This window comes from Phoca vitulina, unplaced genomic scaffold, assembly GCF_004348235.1.
Source record: "Phoca vitulina isolate PV1807 unplaced genomic scaffold, GSC_HSeal_1.0 scaffold39, whole genome shotgun sequence".
Taxonomy (NCBI): Eukaryota; Metazoa; Chordata; class Mammalia; order Carnivora; family Phocidae; genus Phoca; species Phoca vitulina.
In genome coordinates, this window is record NW_022589742.1 from 4,092,108 (window position 1) to 4,114,056 (window position 21,949).

Consider the following 21,949-nt stretch of genomic DNA (forward strand, 5'->3'; position numbering starts at 1 on the left):
ATCTCATTGGATGGATTATCTATAAATCTTAGTCCCAGGGCTCATATCCCAGCTGTGTTAATAACGTGCTGTGTGACTTTGAGTTACTCACTGAATCTCTCGAGTTGCTTTTAGTGCTAAAATCAGAGAATGCTCAGGTTCTATGCAATACAAAGTGACATTACACAATGCTGGCTTGAAGGTGTACTGACAGTTAATCTGAATAATTAGTTTTATCCTAATTGCAATGGGAATTTAAGCCAACACACTTTGCCCCTCTGCCTTGTTGCTTCCACTCATATAACTTTATTTAGAGAACCTCAGGGTTTTTGACCTTAACTTTCCTGATTGGCCTAGAAATATTTAGTCATATTTCTCTAGCTGTGGTATTTAACTTTTTAAACACCTTGCAGTTAGTATTGCTTTCTCCTGTGGTTGATAATGTTGTTGCCACAGATAGTAGCATTGACAGAGAACTGGAAGAGAGCCCAGTGATTTAGTCCACTTGAACCCATTATCAAGGGTTTGTAGGGGTTATATAACCCAGCTCCTCCTTGTTATAGTCCCCTGTTAAAAATTAGCCATCTGGCTTGGTAGAAGCTGCCTTCTAACTATTTTTCGTAAGAGTAGTCCTGGTGCCAAATGTTGGTTCCCATGGAAATGATTTAAAACATGCATTAAAATCTGGGAATGGCTGTGTTTTCTCCATCTGATTTCTTCCATTGTCTTCTGTAATACCAAAGTTTCTATTTTATTGAGAGTTACATAATTGTCACCTGTTGGAGACACAGAATAGGGGCTGGGATTTGGGGGCATGAATGAATTATAATGTTATATAATTATGGAGAAAACACATAGAACCAAATGGCTTAAATCTGTTAAATAAATAAGAGCTTTATAAACTGTTAATAAAACACCGTATTTTATTTAATGCTTTAGGGTAAATTCTAAAGGTTTAAAATCCTTCTACTCTTGGAAAAAATGACTAGAACTATCAAGGCTAAAGAAACTTTTCATTGACCAAAACATAATTATCAAACTGTCATTTTTTTTTTTTAATAATAGTAACAACATTCGCATTTTGGTCTCTTACTCTGTTTGAGGTACTGTGGTGAAAACCTTGCATATGTTGACTTATTTAATCCTTGTAGCAGGCCTATGAGATAGGTAATATCACTATCTCCAAATTACAATGAGGGAACCTGAGGCACAGAGCATGTAGATCTCTTGTCCAGCTCCTGGGTGGCAGAGATGAATTTGGAGTTTGGGTTTTTTCTGCGCCACACTGCCTCTCATAGAGGTAATATCTCTATGTGTACCCAATTTAGACAGACCCAGAACACGTTTCCTAACCTTCCTTAAGAGCGTGCAGCAGATACAATTTAACTTTCCTGTGATGGCTGAGAAATGACTTCCTATAAGAGGCTATCTGGACTAATTTCAGCTTTTCCCTAATCCCCATTTATCTGACTCTCCAGCATGTGCCTCAGTTGCCCAGACACTATCTGCACATAGCTTTGTGTACATAATGTAATCTGACCCAATTGCACATCCTTTACTGACCTTCCAAAATGTTCTGTCATGCCCTCTGGAACTCACAGTTCTCAGCAAAACCCTCCTATCAAAGTTCTTTCAGTATTGCCTTCACCTTTGTGGTCTAAGTGAAAGCTTGCATTCCACTGATGATACAGACTCCCCTACAGCCTGCTTAAAGGAGTAGCTGATTTGGGTTTTCTCCCTCTCACTTGCTCTCCTACTGTAGAATTTCCCATCTGAGTTTCTGGTGAGGGGTTGTCCACCACTGGTCCTGTCAGGATTCTCGGTATAGACAGTACATGTCTCATGGAAGTGGTATATCCAGTGGTGTTTTCTTTCACCTCATTTCAACTCCCCACCGCATAGACTCCAAACCTTGTCATTAGCAATGGCAGCTTTGCAGTCCAAATGTCTCTTTTGGGCACCACTTTCTGAACACTGCTACCTGCCTGCCTAGTTCACTTTTAGTACCTTCAACACCAATTCTTTTACCCCATCATGAGCTCGAATTCACTCAAATTCACAGCTTTATTGCTTATTGTCAACCTCATGCCAGTAGTTTCCTCCTTACTCAGTTTACATCCCGTGCTCCATCATGAAAATCACTCCTTGTACCTCTGTCCTCGGTCGTACTTGCCAACCCCTCCATACTATGGACTTGCCCCTGAGGAGTTCAGTGTTGCTAAAGGAAAAGACATGACGGGACGCTCAGCACTATCTGGCGGAGTTGCTGCATGTCCCAATATATTTACTCCCTTACTCTTTGAGAAGACTGCTTCACTTTCATTTATTTATTTATTTATTTAGTTAGTTAGTTAGTTAGTAAGCTCTACACCCAACTGAACTCATGACCCCAAAATCAAGAGTAGCACGCTCCACCGGCTAAGCCAGCCAGGTGCCCCTAAGAAGACTGTTTACAACTTTGCCTGTCTTATGAAATCTTCTATTCTGTTTCCCACCTATAACTTTGAACTGAAGTCCTCACTTTTTATTTCACTGAGAAACTAGAAGCAGTCTAATAAGGAATAGCTCTCATTTTCCTTTATCAAGGATAGTGACCAAACATCTGTATTCATATATGCTGCCTTTCAAATTGTTACACTGGATGTATTGTCCCTACTGAAATGTCTCTTCTTGGACTCTGGATCCCCATCCCCTCTTGCCTACTCAAGAGGAATATGCATTTCTCCCTAATTTCTCTTCATGTTGAATGTCTGCCTATTTACTGGATCATTTCCATCAACAATAAAACTTGCTATAGTATTTCCCATCTTAATAAGAAAGGCATAGTCCTATCTTGGAACCCACCTCCTCTTTCTCACCAGATGCAGTGTACTCCTCTTCCCTACTTCTCAGTGTTCCTTCCTAATCACTTGATTCTCTCTGGCTGTCTGTCTTTCACCAAACTCTAAATACTGGAATATATTTAACAAGCCACTCTCTTTTCTCTTCTTTTCTCTATAGATACTCTTTTTCTTGGTAATCTCACCTTATACCCTGATTTTTCATATACAATCTGTATTGACTTCCGAGATCCAGACTCATACATCTAACTGCACACATAATATCTCCACTTGGAAATCTAAGAGACACATTGCTTTTAACACGTCCGAAAGAGAACTACATCTACGCTACAGTCCCTTTCTTCTCCGATCTTTTCCATCTTTGTCATTTTACCATTATACATGGACTTGATATGCCAGTCTGTCTCTCTCACTTTATACCCTGGAAATCCTGCTGGCTCTGCCTTCAGTATACTGTGTTTGGAACCTCCATAACGTTCCTTCAACACAGCTGTCAAAAGGATCATGCTAAAAGTTAAGGTATAGCTGAGTAAAAATGACAGACTACAGAGGGGCGCCTGAGTGGCTCAGTCAGTTAAGCATCTGCCTTCAGCTCAGGTCATGATCCCCAGGGTCCTGGGATCGAGCCCTTTGAGCCCTTCATCACACTCCCTGCTCCTCCCGCATCTTCTGCTAGTGCTGTCTGTCTTGCACTGTCTCTCTCATGCTCTCTGTCTCTCTCAAATAAATAAATAAAATCTTTAAAAAAATGACAGACTACAAATAAGGTCCTAGAATTCTTCACATATTTTGGCTTCCTGTTGCCTCTCTGAACTGTACTTCCCTTAACGCAAGTTACCTTGGGCGTCTTGCTGTTTCTCAAACCTCAGAGCCTTGACACTTAGTCTTTCCTCTACTGGGGTGCTCTTCATGCTCTTTGTTCAGATATCTTTACAACCCGCTTATCTCCTTCAAGTCTTTGCACAAATCACCCCGGAAAGTACTCCTCCCACTACCCGCAAGAAAAAGCACTGCTTGCCCCCTCTGGTAACAATTTTCTTACATAGCTTCTTTTTTCTTCCTAATACTTAATTTTTATATGAGTATTTTAAAAAAAATTCTCTTCATTCTTTATTTTTTAAAAGATTTTATTTATTTATTTGACAGAGAGAGACAGTGAGAGAGGGAACACAAGCAGGGGGAGTGGGAGAGGGAGAAGCAGGCTTCCCGCTGAGCAAGGAGCCCCATGTGGGGCTCGATCCCAGGACCCTGGGATCATGACCTGAGCCGAAGGCAGACGCTTAACAACTGAGCCACCCAGGCGCCCCCCCATTCTTTATTTTTTCCTCACACTAGAGAATAAGCCCAAAGAGGACAGATAACTTACATGGTTTTGCTTATTCCTGTATGTCCAGACAGGAAAACCGTGCTTGACACATACAAGTTCAATAATTATCTGTTGAATGAAATATCCTCTGGTTCCTGTGTTTTGCTCAGACCCTCCCTGCCTGAGGGGAATTGAATAGAATACAATTCCTGTCTTAAGAGTTTATTAGGCAGTTTTCAGTTGACCAGGCACACCTAAATTACTAAAGTAGCCTTTATAATTATGGACCAGTTTTGTGAGAAAGAAAATATCCCAGCTACCCCAAATATTATGCCCCCTATCTCTTCATTGCTTAACAGTTTTTATAATGAAAAAGGTTTCCATTCAAATTTAACTAATTCACTGTAAATGTTAGGCAGTTTAAAGTACTTAACCTGATTTGCAACTCAAAGTAATGTTAGGTTAGTATTTCTGTTTTGCAGATGAGAAACTAGAACTCAGCGATGATATAACTTGCCTAAGTCCAAATCATAAGTGATATAGACAGGACTTAAATCCATGTCTTGCATACTCTCTACTAGGTCAGTGTTGTTGTTTATATGTTTTGTTAGTTTTTTATGTATTGGGAATAAGCTTAACAAAGCCAAAGCTGGAAGAGTTAATACATTGGTGTGAATGAGTTTCAAAATCTGACTCCAGAAGTGATTAGTGTTAAGGTGGGAGGGGATGAAATGCCAGGACACAAGGGCATTAGATACAACTCATGGAAGAGGGAAAAAGCTACAGCAAACTCTACAGCCTTTACACTGATAATAAAATGGGAGTGTGTGTTTGCTGTAGACTAGCATAATTGTAAATCTGTGCAAAGATAAAGGTGAGCATAAAATTATTTTTTAAGCCATAATCATTGTGAATATCAATAAGAAATAATCTAATATCCTCAGACTCATTTTTCATGGGCTATTTGTTCATATGTTAGATAACCTCAGACTGTTTACCGCCCCCCCCCGCCCCCCCCCCCGCCACATGTTCTTTTTGCATTAAAGAAGCCTTTTGTGAAAATCTCCACCTCTATTCCCCCATCTTGGCTATTAAATAATTTGTTCTAGATACTCTCATATTTACACAGAAAGATAAATTTGTATGCATATTTATACATATGCACATGAAAATGGTCTATGCTATATATACTAATTTGCAGAGTCTTTCTTTAACATACCATAGTTCTAGTTCTAAGTACATATAAATCTAACTTTCATGTTTTAAAACACTTCCATAGGGACACCTGGGTGGCTCAGTTGGTTAAGTGTCTGCCTTAGACTCAGGTCATGATCCCAGGACCCTGGGATCGAGCCCCTCATGGGCTCCCGGCACAGCGGGGAGCCTGCTTCTCCCTCTCTCTCTGCTGCCGCTCCCCATGCTTGTGCGCTCTCTCTCTCTGTCAAATAAATAAAATCCTAAAAAAATAAAACACTTCCATAGTATTTATGTGGTTATACAATATTTTATCTAAATTTCTTTTGATGAACATTCATATCTTCCTTTGTATTTTTACTTTTTTGCTATTGCAAACAGTGCTATAGTGAGTGTCATTGTAATGATATTTTTAATCCTCACAATTTTATTTCTGAAGGATAAATTACTAGTTTTTGAAATATTAGGTCATAAAGCATTCACAGTTCTTTTTCTTTTTTAAGATTTATTTATTTATTTTAGCACGTGCGCACGAGGTGGAGGGGGAGGGGCAGAGTGAGAGAATCTTCAAGCAGACTCCCAGCTGATCCCAGAGCCCCACACAAGGCCCATCCCACAACTCACGAGATCACGACCTGAGCGGAAACCAAGAGTCTGATGCTCGACTGACAGAGTTACCCAGGTGTCCCCACAGTTCTACTTTTAAGAGCTACTGAAGGTGTGCCTGGATGGCTCAGTCGGTTAAGCATTCGACTTTTGAATTCAGCTCAGGTCCTGTTTTCTGAGTCCTGGGATCAAGCCCTGTGTTGCACTCCATGCTCAGTGGGGAGTCTGCTTGTGGTTCTCTTTCTCTTCCTGTCCCTTTGCCCCTGCCCCCTCAAATAAATAAATCTTAAAAAAAAGAGCTACTGAAAAATTGCTTTCCACAAATTTGTACCAATTTACAGCCCCCCCCCCCACCAAAAGTGAAAATACTTGCTAGTAATATTACATATTCAACTGAGCCAGCATTAGGAGAGTTAAATAAAAGGGTCTGTTTATGAAGTTGAGTACAGTGTTTTAGGTAGTGGTCATCAAACTTTTTGGACCGCAGACCACTTTATACTCTAGAAAATTTTAAGGACCTCGGTGAGCATTTGTGTCCATTATCTATCCATATTTAACATATTTGACTTTAAAATGAAGTATTTTCATGGTATGTGTTTCATTTAAGAAGCATCAATAAACCCATTATATGTTAATATACAAACATAATTTATGAAAAGTAACTATTTTCCAAAACATAATTACTGAGAAGAGTTGCATTGTTTTGCAGTTTTACAAATCTCATTAATGTGTGGTTTAAGAGACTAGAGCTGTCTTATATTTTCTTGTGCATTCAATCTGTTGTGGGAAAGGTAGATAACATCTTAACATCTTGAATACAGATTTGGCCTCATGTAGTCTCTGAAAATGTTGTAGGGTCCCGGGGTTCTTTGAACTACCTTTTGACTACATCTGGTTTAAAAAAACAAGGGATAATAACAGAGAGGTAGTAACAACAGAGACCTCTTAACCACAAGTAGGACATAAGGTGTAAGGGTGGCCTCGGCTATCAGGAGGAGTGCCTGACAGGAGCTGTGTTCTTTGATAGAGGGATATAGCCAGTCCATAGTAAACAGGCAAGATGATAACCCGCATGGCTTAGAGTGTCTCCCTATGCCAAACCCTGCTGGAAGCTAAGGGACAATGGAGACAATTAATGTTAATCCATAGCGATCAACATCCTTGCAGAAGAGGGTATAAGGGAGGACAAACAGCAACTACATAGCAAATCCATTCCATTTTCCTTGCCGTTTGTATTGTCTTTTTATTGGATTGTTTCTCTAGGTTAACTTGTATTTGAACTTTGTTACAATGCCTTTTATAATAACGAGTAATTTTTATACTTTAAGTGCTCAAAAACTTCATGTTTTTTCTTTTGGTTCAGTGACCTCCATTCCAAATTTATATATGTGGAATTTTGGAAAAATTCTTCCAATAATATAAAAATTTATCTTAAATCCCTGGATACATTTATTTGTCTGAGTAAGCATAGGTGTTTCATTTTATTTCAAAAATGTTTCAAGGTAATTTAAAATTCCAGTTTCCATTTCAGTTATAGCTTTATATATGTTATGAATTGTATATTAATATGTATTAATAAAATAAAATTATATGTAATATTGATACATAAAAATTATTTTGTGCATATATGCATACATTTCTCAGCTTGTTAGCTTTGTTTAAATGGTGAAATACAGCCTCTACAGAAGAACCAGGTAGGGGAAGGGAGGATGGGGAGGTAGAATTTGTCCTTTAATGCATGAACTTTGTGAACTACAGATGCAAGGCCTTGTTTTGCTGTCCTCTATGTCATCAGTTGGATTTTAGGAAGTTCAAGTTGACAGAGATAAGTCATCTTCCCAAGAAGTCTGTATAAGATAGGAAAAATATGTACATTACAATAGAAGAATTATATGTGCTCTACTTTTAAGGAGGAGGAAACTGTGTTTCTGTATTACCTGTTGTGCCGAGCACAATTTTTTGAGATACAAAATTGAAATGTCTTAGGGAAGGACATGAGAAGACTGTTCAGAGGAATATGTACATGGAGACACAGGTTGAGAAAAATAAAAGGTCCTGGCAGCAAGATGATGCAGTGAAAAACACTGAATGGAAAAAAATGAATCCAGGAAAGCCAATTAAACAGAGTTTTGAAGGACGAGAAAGAGAAGGGATCAGAGTGGCCTTGATTGAGTATGGAATTTAAAATAAAGAGATGAGTGAAATAAAAATTAGGAAATTTGGCTGTGTGATCACTGCTAATTACCTTCATTGTATCCTGATAAAAGCGTCTAAAGAGTTGTATATATCTCTCAAGGAAGTTTGGGAGTCCAATTTGAGTGTCATTTCCCTGTGTCACCATGCTGAAACAGGCTTTAAAATGGGGAAGGGAATGTCCAGCTTTATCTGGATTATGGCCATGGGCCTTTGCTGATTTCATTGATTTCCCTAACTTCCCGCCAAAAGCTATTTTACCATACATAAGGAAGTGAAAGAGGAAAATATTTGATATGAGATATGAATCTATTAGATATGTTACTTGTTTACTGTTGCAGGAAAATCAACAGGGTGGAAATGTATCAAAATTGTTGTGTTTTTAATGGATTCCCATATTGGACTCTTTTATCTCTCATCATTCAATGTAGTCGTGAGTTATAGTTTAGAAAGCACTTGTACACACAATCTCATTTTCTTTCACAATATTTCTGTAAGGTAACAGAGAAACTGTGTGTGTGTCTGTGTGTTTAATCATTTACTGATGAAGAAAGTGAAGGTAAGAAGGTTAGCAGCTTGACTCAGTATATTTAGAATCACCTGTTTGTTTGTGCCCGTGTGTGATGCTTCTTATATAAACTTCATGTTTTTCTCTATTAATTGAAATGAATACTGGAGTGACAGATGTAAGTTTTCTGATCGAAGTTTCATCTTCATAAAGTATACAATCATAAAATGTTTTTTTGGTGCACTGATGCAACCGATGATTATATTAGATCTTTTCCTGACTAGTTCTATTTTAATTCTGACACCTGTGTTTTACAAAGCTCCAAGCAATATGCTTTCTCTTTCCTATTGGTTACCACAGCAATAATAATTTTTAGAATTCAATTTTCTTAGGAAGATTAGTTTATTAATTTTATATGGTGGATGGCTATGATAATAAAAATGAAACTGTAAATTGCTTTTTGCGTCTAACTTATCAAATGATATGCTGTGGCACCATTTCAAATGCAAAATTTTGAATTAGGAAAAATAAAGATTGTACAAAAGTCAGTGTTGCACTGGTATCATTACACACACACACACACACACACATGCAACATCAGACATGTACCTTTATCTTATTCACTATATTCTCATTGCTATATGGTTTCAAGATATGTGTGTATTGTTTCACCTAATGGGACACTATAGTGACTAATAGTTGAAAGAGGAGAAGAATTTGCTTTCCGAGATTTGTATGAAATCATACAGTTAGATCTTGTTAGGGTCTTTTGAACTTACATAGAACATTTGAACTTTCAAGTGAGAACATGATACTGAAACTTTTACTGCAAGCAGGCTAGATGCAACTAATGTATAATGGATGTCAGATGGTAAGTTGCTCTAACAAAAAAGAGTGAATTTCACAGGTGCTTATTCCTTTTTATCTCCCTGTTATCCTTCTATCTGGAAAGTATTTCTCATGTATCTTCATGCCCTAATATTTACCTCCATTAACCATTATTTTTTCCTAGGAAACCTCATCTGATTGCCCCAGCTAGAAGGAGATCTTCCCTCTCTTCATACCGGAACCATTCTCTCTCTACCTGTCTTTTGGCCTATGCCATTGTAATGTCTATCATAGATTAAGAATACTAGATTAGGAATTCCTGGAGGGTAGAATCTGTGTTCAACTTACCTTTCCACTCCCCAACCTCATAACTACACACATAACATATTAGCTTTCTAGGGCTTCCATAACAAATGAGTACAAACTTGGTAGCTTAAAGTAACAGAAATTTATTATCTGACAGTTATAGCGGTCAGAAGTCCAAAATCAAGGTGTAAATGGTATGACACACCCTCGGGAGCCTCTAGGGGAGAATCTTTCATCTTCCAGCTTCCAGCTTCTGGTGGCTCCAGATGCTCATGGTCTTGTGGGTGTATCATCCCACCCCTGCCTCCATCTTCACGGCCCCACCTTTGTCAATCTGTGTCTCAAATCTCCCTCTCCTGCCTCCTATAAAGATACCACTCATTGGATTTAGGGTTGATCCTAAATCTAGGATGATGTTATTTCAAGATCCTTAATGATATCTATAAATACCCCTTTTCCAAAGAAGGTCAAACTGTACTTTCTAGGGATTAGGATATGGACTTATTTGGGGGGCCGCTGTTCAACTCACTACACATAGTAAGCACAGAATATGTATTTTAAACACATATAATTTTGGGAAAAGAAAACACTTTTTTAGGTATAGTATGCTCAGCTTTATGAATTACAGCAAACATGCTTAGTACAATACTCATTTATTATTTCAAATTGTTGTGGATCAGGAGTCTGGGCACAAATTAGCTAGGTACTCTGCTCAGGGTTTGCAGTGAAGGCCTTGGCCAGGGCTGGAGTCTCAAATGATGTTGTGGGTTCTCTTCCATGCTCATGTGGTTGTGGGCACAGTGCACTTCCTTGCTGCTGTAAAACTCATTATGGTGTGGTGCTCTAGGGCCAGCAGGAGAGCATCTGTGACATCAAGGGAAAGATGCCCTTTGCAAAGGGCTTCCAACTGTTAAGTCAGGGCCATTTAGGATTAACTCCTTTTCTTTTTTTTTTTTTTTTTACTTTGTTAAAGAAATTTTAATTCCAGTATAGTTAACATACAGTGTTATATGAGTTTCAGGTGTACAATGTAGTGATTCAACAATTCTATACATTAGTCAGTACTCATCCTGATAAGAGTACTCTTTAATCCCCTTCACCTATTTCACCCATCCCCCCACCCATCTCCCCTCTGGTAACCATCAGTTTTTTCTCTATAGTTGAGAGTGTTTTTGCTTTATCTTTTTTGTTTTGTTTTGTTTTGTTTTTTTGTTTCTTAAATTCCACATATGAGTGAAATCATGGTATTTGTCTTTCTTTGACTTAATTTCACTTAGCATTATACTCTCAAGATCAATCCTTGGTGTTGCAAATGGCAAGATTTCATTCTTTTTTATGGCTGAGTAATATTCCGTTGTGTGTGTCTGTGTGTGTGTGTGTGTATATATAATATACATATATATATACAGTACCATACTGTATGTATATATGCACACACATCTTCTTTATCTACTCATCTTTTAATGGATATTAACTTGAGCTGTTTCTATAATTTGGCTATTGTAAATAATGCTGCAATAAACATAGGGGTGCATATCTCTTTTTGAATAAGTGTTTTTGTATTTTTTGGGTAAATACCAGTAGTGGAATTACTGCATCAAATGGTACTTCTATTTGTAATTTTTTGAGGAACCTCCTACCTGTTTTTCATAGTGTCTGCACCAATTTGCATTCCTACTAACAGTGCAAGAGGGTTCCTTTTTCTCCACATCCTTGCCAACATCTGTTGTTTCTTGAGTTGTTAATTTCAGCCATTCTGACAGGTATGAGATGATATCTCATTGTGGTTTTGATTTGCATGTACCTAATGATGAGTGATGATGAGCATCTTTTCATGTGTCTGTTGGCCACCTGTATGTCTTCTTTGGAGAAATGTCTGTTCATGTCTTCTGTCCATTTTTTCCCTGAAGTATTTGTGGGTTTTTTTGGTGTTGAGTTTTCTAAGTTCTTTATATATTTTGGATACTAACCCTCTATTAGCTATCTCTCTTCGAAATATCTTCTCCCATTCAGTAGGTTGCATTTTAGTTTTGTTGATCACTTACTTTGCTGTGCAGAAGCTTTTTATTTTGATGTAGTCCCAATACTTTATTTTTGCTTTTATTGCTGTTGCTTCAGGAGACATATCTAGAAAAATGTTGCTATGGCCAATGTCAAATTATGGCCTGTGTTCTCTTCTAGGATTTTAATGGTTTCAGGTTTCATCTTTAGGTTTTTAGTCCATTTTGAATTTATTTTTGTGTATGGTATAAGAAAGTGATCCAGTTTCATTTTTTGCATGTAGCTGTCCAGTTTTCCCAGCACCATTTGTTGAAGAGACTTTTTCCCATTGCATATTCTTGCCTAAGGAAGTCAAAGATTATTTGATCATATAATCATGGGTTTATTTATGGGCTCTCTATTCTATTCCATTCATCTATGTGTGTATATTTTTGTGCCAGTACCATACTGTTTTGATTACTACAGCTTTGTAGTATAACTTGAAATCTGGAATTTGTGATACCTCTAGCTTTATTTTTCTTTTTCCCAAGATCACATTGGCTATTTGGGGTCTTTTGTGGTTACATACAAATCATAGGATTGTTTGTCTAGTTCTGAGACAAATACTTTTGGTATTTTGATAGGGATTGCATTAAATGTATAGATAGCTTTGGGTAGTATAGGCATTTTAACAATATTCTCCCAGTCCATGAGCATGGAATATCTTTTCACTTGTTTATGTTATCTTGAATTTCTTTCATCAGGATTTTATAGTTTTCAGAGTACAGGTCTTTCACCTTGCTTAAGTTTATTCCTGGATATTGTATTATTTTGGTGCAATTATAAATGGGATTGCTTTCTTAATTTCTCTTTCTGCTACTTCATTATTAGTGTATAGAAATGTAATAGATTTGTATCTACTGATTTTGTATCCTGTGACATTACTGAATTCATTTATCAGTTCTAATAGTTTTTTTTTGATCGAGTCTTAACAGCTTTCTATATATAATGTCATGACATCTACAAAGAGTGACAGTCTGGATGCTGTTTATTTCTTTGTGTTTTCTGATTTCCAGTACTATATTGAATAAAAGTGATGAGAATGGGTATCCTTGTCTTGTTCCTGATCTTAGGGAAAAAGCTCTCAATTTTTCACTATTGGGTATGAAGTTAGCTGTGAGTTTTTTAAAGAAGATCTTTATTATGTTGAGGTATGTTCCTTGTAAACTTACTTTGTTGAGGGTTTTTATCGTGAATGGATCTTGTACTTTGTCAAATGCTTTTTCTGCATCTCCTGAAATGATTATATTGTTTTAATCTTTTCTGTTATTGATATGAATTGTCACATTGATTGATTTGCAAAATTAAGCCACCCTTGCATCACAGGGATAAATACCACTTGATTGTGGCGAATGATTTTTTTTTAATGTGTTGTTGGATTTGGTTTGTCAATATTGTGTTGACTCTTTTTGCATCTATGTTTATCAGAGATATTGGCCCATAGTTCTCATGTTCTCTCTCTCTCTCTCGTAGTGTTGTTATCTGGTTTTGGTGTCAGGATAATGCTGGCCTCATAGTATGAATTTGAAAAATTTCCTTTGTCTTCTATATTCTGGCATAGTTTGAGAAGAATAGGTAGTAATTCTTCTTTAAATGTTTGGCAGAATTCACCTGTGAAGCTGTGTGGTCCTGGATTTTTGTTTGTTGGGAGTTTTTGATTACTGATTCAATCATTATTAGTAATCAGTTCAAATTTTCTATTTCTTCTTGCTTCAGTTTTGGTATGTTATGTTTCTAGGAATTTAACCATTTCTTGTAGGTTATCCAATTTATTGGTATATAATTTCCTAATATTCCCTTAAAATCTTTTGTATTTCTGTGATAGCAGTTATTTCTCCTCTTTCACTTCCAATTTTGTTTATTTGAGTCCTTTCTCTTTTTAATGAGTCTGGCTAAAGGTTTATCAATTTTGTTGATCTTTTCAAAGAACCTATTTCTGGTTTCATTAATCTTTCCTATTGTTTTTTAAGTTTCTATTTTATTTTTGCTGTAATCTTTATTATTGCATTCCTTCAACTCATTTTGGGTTTTGTTTTTTTCTTTTTCCAGTTTTTTTAGGTGTAAGATTAGATTGTTTACTTGAGATTTTTCTTCTTGAGGTACGCCTGTATTTCTATAAACTTTCCTCTTACAATAGTTTTTGCTGCATCCCAAAGATTTTGGACTGTGGTGTTTTCATTTTCATTTGTCTCCGTGTATTTTTTTTTTTATTTCCTCTTTGATTTCTTGGTTGACCTTCTCATAGTTCAGTAGCATATTATGTAACCTCTGTGTATATGTGTTCTTTCAAAATTTTTTTCTTATAATTCTAATTTCATAGTGTTGTGGTTAGAAAGAATGCATGGTATGACGTCAATCTTTCTGAATTTGTTGAGACTTGTTTTGTGGCCAAATATTTGGTCTATTCTGGACAGTATTGCATATGCATTTGAGAAGAATGTGTACTTTATTGTTTTTTGCTGGAATGTTCTGAATATACCTGTTAGATCCATTTGTTCCAATGTTTCATTCAAAGCCATTGTTTCCTTGTGGATTTTCTTTTTTTTTAAAAGATTTTATTTATTTGAGAGAATGAGAGAGAGGACGAGATGGTGAAGGGTTGGAGGGAGAAGCTGACTCCCCGCTGAGCAGGGAGCCTGACTCTGGACTCGATCCTGGGACTCCAGGATCATGACCTGAGCCGAAGGCAGTCGCTTAACCAACTGAGCCACTCAGGCGCCCCTCCTTGTGGATTTTCTATTTGGATGATCTAGTCATTGATGTAAGTGGGATTTTAAAGTCCCCTACTATTATTGTTATTATCCATTACTTCCTTTATGTTTGTTAGTAGCTGCCTTATGTGTTTAGGTGCTCCCATGTTGGGTGCATAAATATTTACAGTTGTTATATCCTCTTGTAGGATTGTTTACTTTATGATTTTATAGTTTCCTTCATGTCTGTTGTTAAAATCTTTGTTTTAAAGTCTATTTTGTGGGAGTACCTGGGCGGCTCAGTCGGTTAAGCATCTGCCTTCTACTCAGGTCATGATCCCAGAGTCCTGGGATCGAGCCCCGCGTCGGGCTACCAGCTCAGTGGGGAAACTGCTTCTCTCTCTCCTCCCCACTTGTGCTCTCTCTCGCTATCTCTGTTACTATCTGTTTCTTTCTCTCAAATAAATAAAATCTTAAAAAAATAAAAAAGTGTATTTTGTGTCATATAAGTATTGCTACTCCAGCTTTCCTTTCACTGCTATTCGCATGATAAATGCTTTTCCATCCCTTCACTTTCAATCCGTGTGTGTATTTATGTGTGAAATGAGTCTCTTATAGGCAGCATGTAGATGGGTCTAGGTTTTTTATCCTGTACTCTGTCTTTTGATTGGAGCATTTAGTCCATTTACATTTAAAGTAATTATTTATAGGTATGTACTTATTCCCATTTTGTTGCTTATTTTATGGTTGTTTTTATAGTTCTTTGATCCTTTCTTCTGTTGCTCTGTTCTCTCACAGTTTGTTGGCTTTCTTTAGTGATATACTTGGATTCCTTTCTCTATTTTTTTGCATATCTATAACTGGTTTTTGAAATATGGTTATCATTCAGTTTGCATATACCATCTTTTGCATATAGCAGTCTATATTAAGGTCACAGTCGCTTACACTTCCTACCATGGTTTAGGTATATGGTATCTTGACTTTACAACCTTTTATTTTGGGAATCCCTTGACTGAATTTTGTAGATATACTTAATTTTACTCCTTTTGTGTTTCATACTTTTCTTACTCCTACTTGTGATCTTTCATTTCCACTCCAAGAGTCCCCTTTAACATTTCTTATAGGGCTGGTTTAGTGGTCATGAACTCCTTTAACTTTTATTTGTTTGAGAAACTCTTTATTTCCCTTTCTATTCTGAATAATAGCTTTGCTGCATAGAGTATTCTTGGCTACAGATTTTTTTCCTTTCAGCACTTAGAATATATCATGCCACTCCCTTCTGACCTGTAAAGTTTCTGCTGAAAAAATCAGCTTATGGCCTTAGGGGATTTCCCTTGTAGGTAACTGTTTTTCTTTTCTGTTGGTGCTTTTAAAGTTCTCTCATAACTACTTTTTGCCATTTTAATTACTGTGTATATTGGTGTGGAGCTGATAAGGTCATTTTGGGGGGGGGGTATTCTCTGTGTCTCTTTGATCTGGATTTCTGTTTCCTTCTCCAGATTTGCAAAGGTATCTATTTGCAAATAGATTCTGCTATTTTTTCAAATGTATTTTATGCGCCCTTATCTCTTTCTTCTCCTGGGATCCCTATAGTGCAGATGTTCTTAGGCTTCATGGTGTTGCTGAGTTCCTATGTCTGTTTTCAGTTTTCATTATTATTTTTCTCTCTCCCAATGATTCCTATCCCTCTAGTACATGCTATGAGATTAATAAACAAATCTCTCTCCAGTTATACCCCAGATGTTTTTGAAACTGGTGCTTCTATGCTATAACTCCATGGGGCTATTTGTTGTGCTGTCTCTCTTTTTTAAAAAATATTTTATTTATTTACTGGAGAGAGAGAGGGAGGGAGAGAGAGAGAGAGGCACCATGCATGTGTGCAGAGGGAGAGGGAGAAGCAGACTCCCTGATGAGCAGGGAGCCCAATGCGGGGCTCCATCTCAGGATCCCGAGATCATGACCTGAGGTGAAGGCAGATGCTTAACCAACTGAGCCACCCAGGCGCTCCTGTTGTGCTGTCTCTTTAAGGGTGGGGACTCCATTTCCTCTTGCCTTCCTGGCTCTCCCAGAGCTGAACCTGCTGATTTTTCAAAGTTCCAGGTGTTAAAGCCCCCACTGATTGTAAGAACTTGCAAAATTTGGCTTCTCTGGATTTCAATGCCAAATGTTACGGGGATTTGTCTCTGCCCTTCCCTACCCTCTTTGATGTGGCCTCTTCTCTACATTTAGGTGTGGAGAGTCTGTTCTGCTAGTCTTCAGGTCATTTTCTGGGCTATTTACACTGATGTGGATGTTATCTAGTTGTGTCAGTAGGACATTGTATGCTTAGGGTCCTCCTACCTTGACATTTTCCCAGGGAGTCCCAGGATTATCTCCCTTTGATTAACTTAAAGTCAAATGATTTGGGTCTTTAATTGTATCTGAAAATCCCTTTACCATTGCTGCATAACAATGTAATCATGGGGATAATCAGAGATGGAGATCCTGGGACCTATCATAGAATATTGTATATCACAGGTGTATATACTTTTTTATTTTACCAAGATGTCCTGATTTTATGTGAAATGATTTCAAATTCCATATGCTAGCTATTTATAGAGGTTTTTAGATGTATTTGACTCTTTTATTCTAGGATAAAGCATCAAACCCCAACACACAATGCCAGTGTCAAAACACTGACTTTTTAAGGGCTCTATAGTTCAAAGTAAAAAATATATTTTATGAAAATATTATGTTCAAATGAGGCATCACTTAGGCATATAGATAAACATGGCCAGTGCCTGGATTATAGGATAGGATTGCAGCCTGGCCCTGATAATACAGTATCTGTGAAAGAAACCACAAGTGGGTCAGTCACTATAGAAAGAAGAATTTATATATGTCACAATTAGAAAGGATGGTGGGAACATTAAAGTCAATAGCATTAGCGCAAACAAGGGAAAATGGAAAGAAGTTACGGGTCCTTGTCTCATCATTGGCCTGTGAAATTAAGTGTTCTTTTTGTGAAACTTAGTTATTTGATTCATGTCAGTTGATTCAGTTCCTATATTTGTAAACAGAATGTCAATAGGTTTAATCTTGAATATAATAATGATCGATTGGGAATATGATCATCTCGGGCAGTGGTTTGTGAGGAACTCTTGAGACCCTGGCTGAGCTCCTCTCAACACAATATCCATTAGTAACAACATTTTTGGGGCACTGGAGGGAGCAGCAGAAGCAGTAGTTATAACACATATTTAGCATCTTAAGCAGATAGCCTGTTGTTACCTTGACTGTCAGCTCAGAATAGTGGATTACTACCTCTTTCACCTGTCTCTGAGATCCTGAATTCCTGTATGGATAACCTGCCACACCCCCTGGTACTTCTGGACTCTTTTCTCTTGATAACTCCCCCTATATGCTTTCCACCCCCTCCACTTGAGCTCTGCCCCTCTAATTTAGTGCAGGGGTCAGAGTTTGGGTTTGATTGAAAAGGATGTTCATTAAATAGAGTTCCCATTAAATTTCAGTTAATGGACTCTATCGTGAGAGATCTCCATGTCACTTTTGATTAAGTGCTTTTAAGGGGCAAGAAAAAGAAATGGCTCAAATCGGCCCAGTGTTGATAATAACAGTTCTAAAGATATTAGATACTCAGTTTCCTTCAATTTTGTTTTTTCCTTTTTTTTTTTTTTTTTTTTTGTAGGCCTCATATGTATTAAGTCCTTGAGGTAGTTAGAATTTACTGATGATGAGGAATGGAAAGATGACAAATGTGGCTGAAATACAGAGAGTGAGGAGAGAGTTAAAAGATTTGACATTATCAGAAGTTTTCAATAGGGATTAACATGATCATATCTGGATTTTCAAATATTGCTCTGGTAACTGCAGTCTAAGGATAAAGTAGGGAACAGAGATACCTTTTGAAAAGATATTGCCACAGTACTGGCAAGAGACACATGTTCCATCTTGATAAGGTGCTGTAAGAACTGCAACAAAGCACTATGAGAAGTTAGAAGCAGACACTTAACAAATGCTTTTGAGGACCTGCGATGCGAGGAGGGGCATGCTTTCTGTGGGAGCTTACCTTAATTCCATTTCAGCAGCCTTGTTTCAAGTAGAAGAAACAGCATTGGATGATGATACAAAGCCAGAAAGTACATGTTCCATTGTGGAACCATGGTCTTGGATGCAATGGCAATACATTTGCACTTTATTTTGAAAACAATAATGAGCTATCTTAAGGTCTGTGTGCATGTGACAAATAAGTATTTCAAATTTCACATTTACTTATTCTGGCAGTGACAAAATGGGAACAATATGTAAAAAAATCTTCTATTAAGTGATATTTAAATGTAAGGTATAATTGTTATCATTTATTAGTAGTAGTAATAACCATAATAAACTTTTCATTACTGTGACTCTTTTTAAGAATAGATAAAACATTTAATAACCAGTCAGTCCTTGATAAGGTATATCTCAGGATTCTTTTTCACATATCCTGTATTTTTATTGCTACTACAGTTTGAAGTACATTTTGGTTACGAAAAAATAAGATTAGTAACATTTTAGTTTGATTTTCTCAAAATGAAAAAGACAAAGTCATTCTGTGGTCTCAAAGCAATTCTAATTACTAGAATACAAATTATTTCTTATTAGCCTATTAGGCCAAAAATCTGTGTCTGTGATAACTCTATTCATTGTAGAAATTAGGCAATAAGATTTTCTTCACACTGCAACCATGAATAAATGATTAATGATTGTACTTTGTTTTCACTTCTAAATCAAATTCACATTTGAGGAACAGTATCTTCTCAAGATAGATGTATCGTGATGTATTTGAGACCTTCAAAAAGTGTTTTGTGTTCTTTTTTACATTTGAATTATATGACACACTAGGGAAGGGATGGTTAGCATGGAAAGCATGGCTGCAATAATGCCCCCAGGAGAATATTGAGACTGCATATATAAAGATGCTTACAAAAGCAAGAATCACGATGGACCATGAAAACACATAAAGACAAAGTTTATTTTGTCTTCCAAGAAGCTATGCATTTTGAAGGACATATTTATTTATGTAATTTATTTTATTGAAGAATAATTGACATGCAATGTTAGGTTCATTTTAGGTGTACAACATATTGATTCAAAATTCTATGCATTAATCAGGGCTCACCACAATAAATGTAGTCACCATCTGTCACAATACAGTGTTATTACAATATTATTGACTGTATTCCTTATGCTCTACTTTTCATCTCCATGACTTACTTATTTTATAATAACTGAAAGTTTGTACCTCTTAACCCCTTTTATCTATTTTGCCCCCTGTTCCCCACCCACCTCCCCTCTGGCAACAATTAGTTCTCTATATTTAAGAGTCTGTTTGTGTTGGGGCACCTGGGTGGCTCATCTGTTGAGCCTCTGACTCTTGATTTCTGCTCAGGTTGTGATCTCACAGTCATGGGATTGAGCCCTGTGTCAGGCTGCATGCTCAGCATGGAGTCTGCTTCAGATTCTCTCTCCCTGTGCCCTTCTCCCGCTCTCTCTCTCTCTCTCAAATAAATAAAATCTTTAAAAAATTATTTAAAAAAAATTGTTTTGTTTTTTGCTTGTTTTTTTCAGATTTCATACATAATTGAAATCACATGGTATTTGTCTTTGTCTTATTTCATTTAGTTTAATACCCTCTGGGTCCATTCATGTTCCTGAAAATGGCAAGATCTCATTCTTTTTTATTTTTTTAAATTTTTTTTATTTTTCAAGATTTCAATTATTTATTCATGAGAGACAGAGAGAGAGAAGCAGAGGGAGAAGCAGGCTCCCAAGGAGCAGGGAGCCCGATGAGGGACTCGATCCCAGGACCCTGGGTTCATGACCTGAGCCGAAGGCAGACGCTTAACCATCTGAGCCACCCAGGCGCCCAAGATCTCATTCTTTTTTATGGCCAAGCAATACTCCTTTGTGTGTATGTGCGTACACACGCCACCACCTCTTTATCCATTTATCTGTTGAAGGACACTTAGGTTGCTCCCATTTCTTGGCTATTGTAAATAATGCTGCAATAAATATAGTAGTGCATGTATCTTTTTGAATTAGTGTTTGGGTTTTTTTGTAAACACCCAGTAGTAGAATTACTAAATCATATCATATTTCTATTTTTAATATTTTTGGGAAAATTTCATACTGCTTTCCATAGTGGTTGCACCAATTTATATTCCCACCAACAGTGCAGGAGGGTTCCCTTTTCTCCAGATCCTCGCCAATACTTGTTATCTTTTTGATACTAGCCAGTCTGGTAGGTATAAGATGACACCTCATTGTGATTTTGATTTGCATTTCCCTAATGATTGGTGACGTTGAGTACCTTTTCATTTGTCTTTTGGCCATCTGTATGCCTTCTTTGGAAAAATGTCTATTTAGGTCCTCTGACCATTTTTATTTATTAATTTATATATTTTTTGCAAACAAAAGATCTCACATATTTATTACTGAACCAACCTACTGGTGCAAAAGCATAGTTAAAGAAAAATCATTTCCCTGAAAAAAAACATGTCTGTTGTTCAGGTAATAGTGATTTTTACAGAGTGGTAAGATAAAAGCAAGTGACCTTCATGCAGCATAAATATGTGTGCCATCTCATGTGATCCCTTACAGATCCAGCTTGGTTCTTGTCCAATGTCTCCTCTTGGAGTTGTACCTGATTATTATTATTATAATTTTTACCAATTTTCATCCAAGTCCACTAGGGAATGGAACAATTCTGCTTTTGTTTCTTGGCCAGGAATTGCTTGATCTTGAAAGCCTTGTGAGATGACGTGGAGAGGAACAGTCAGCTGCACACACCACGATGGTAGAGAAAAGGAAAAGGAGCTCTGCCCCTTTTTAAAGGTCAGACTGTTTGTTTTTGGTGTTGAGTTGTATGAATTCTTTACATATTTTGCATATTAACCTCTTACCAGATGTTATTTGGTAACATCTTCTATTCATTAGGTTGTCTTTTTGTTTTATTGATGGTTTTCTTTGTTGTGCAGAAGCTTTTCATTGTGGTGAAGTTCAAATATGGTTTTTTGTTTGTTTGTTTGCCCACGGTGACCTAGGCATAAATATATTGCTAAGACCAATGCCCAGGAGATTACTTCCTGTGTTTTCTGTTAAGGAGCTTTATGGTTTCAGGTCTCACATTTAGGTCTTTAATCCATTTTTAGTTTATTTTTTTATATGATATAAGAAAGTGGTCCAGTTTCATTCTTATGAATGTAGCCATCTAGTTTTCCTAACACCCTTTATTGAAAATACTATCTTCTCCCCTTTGTATATATTCTTGCTTTCTTTGTTATAGATTAAATGACCATGTAAGTGTGGATTTGTTTCTGGACTCTCTTTTCTGTTCCATTGATTTATGTGTCTGTTTTTGTGCCAGTACCATACTGTTGTGATTATTACTGCTTTCTAGTATAGCTTGAAATCTGGAATT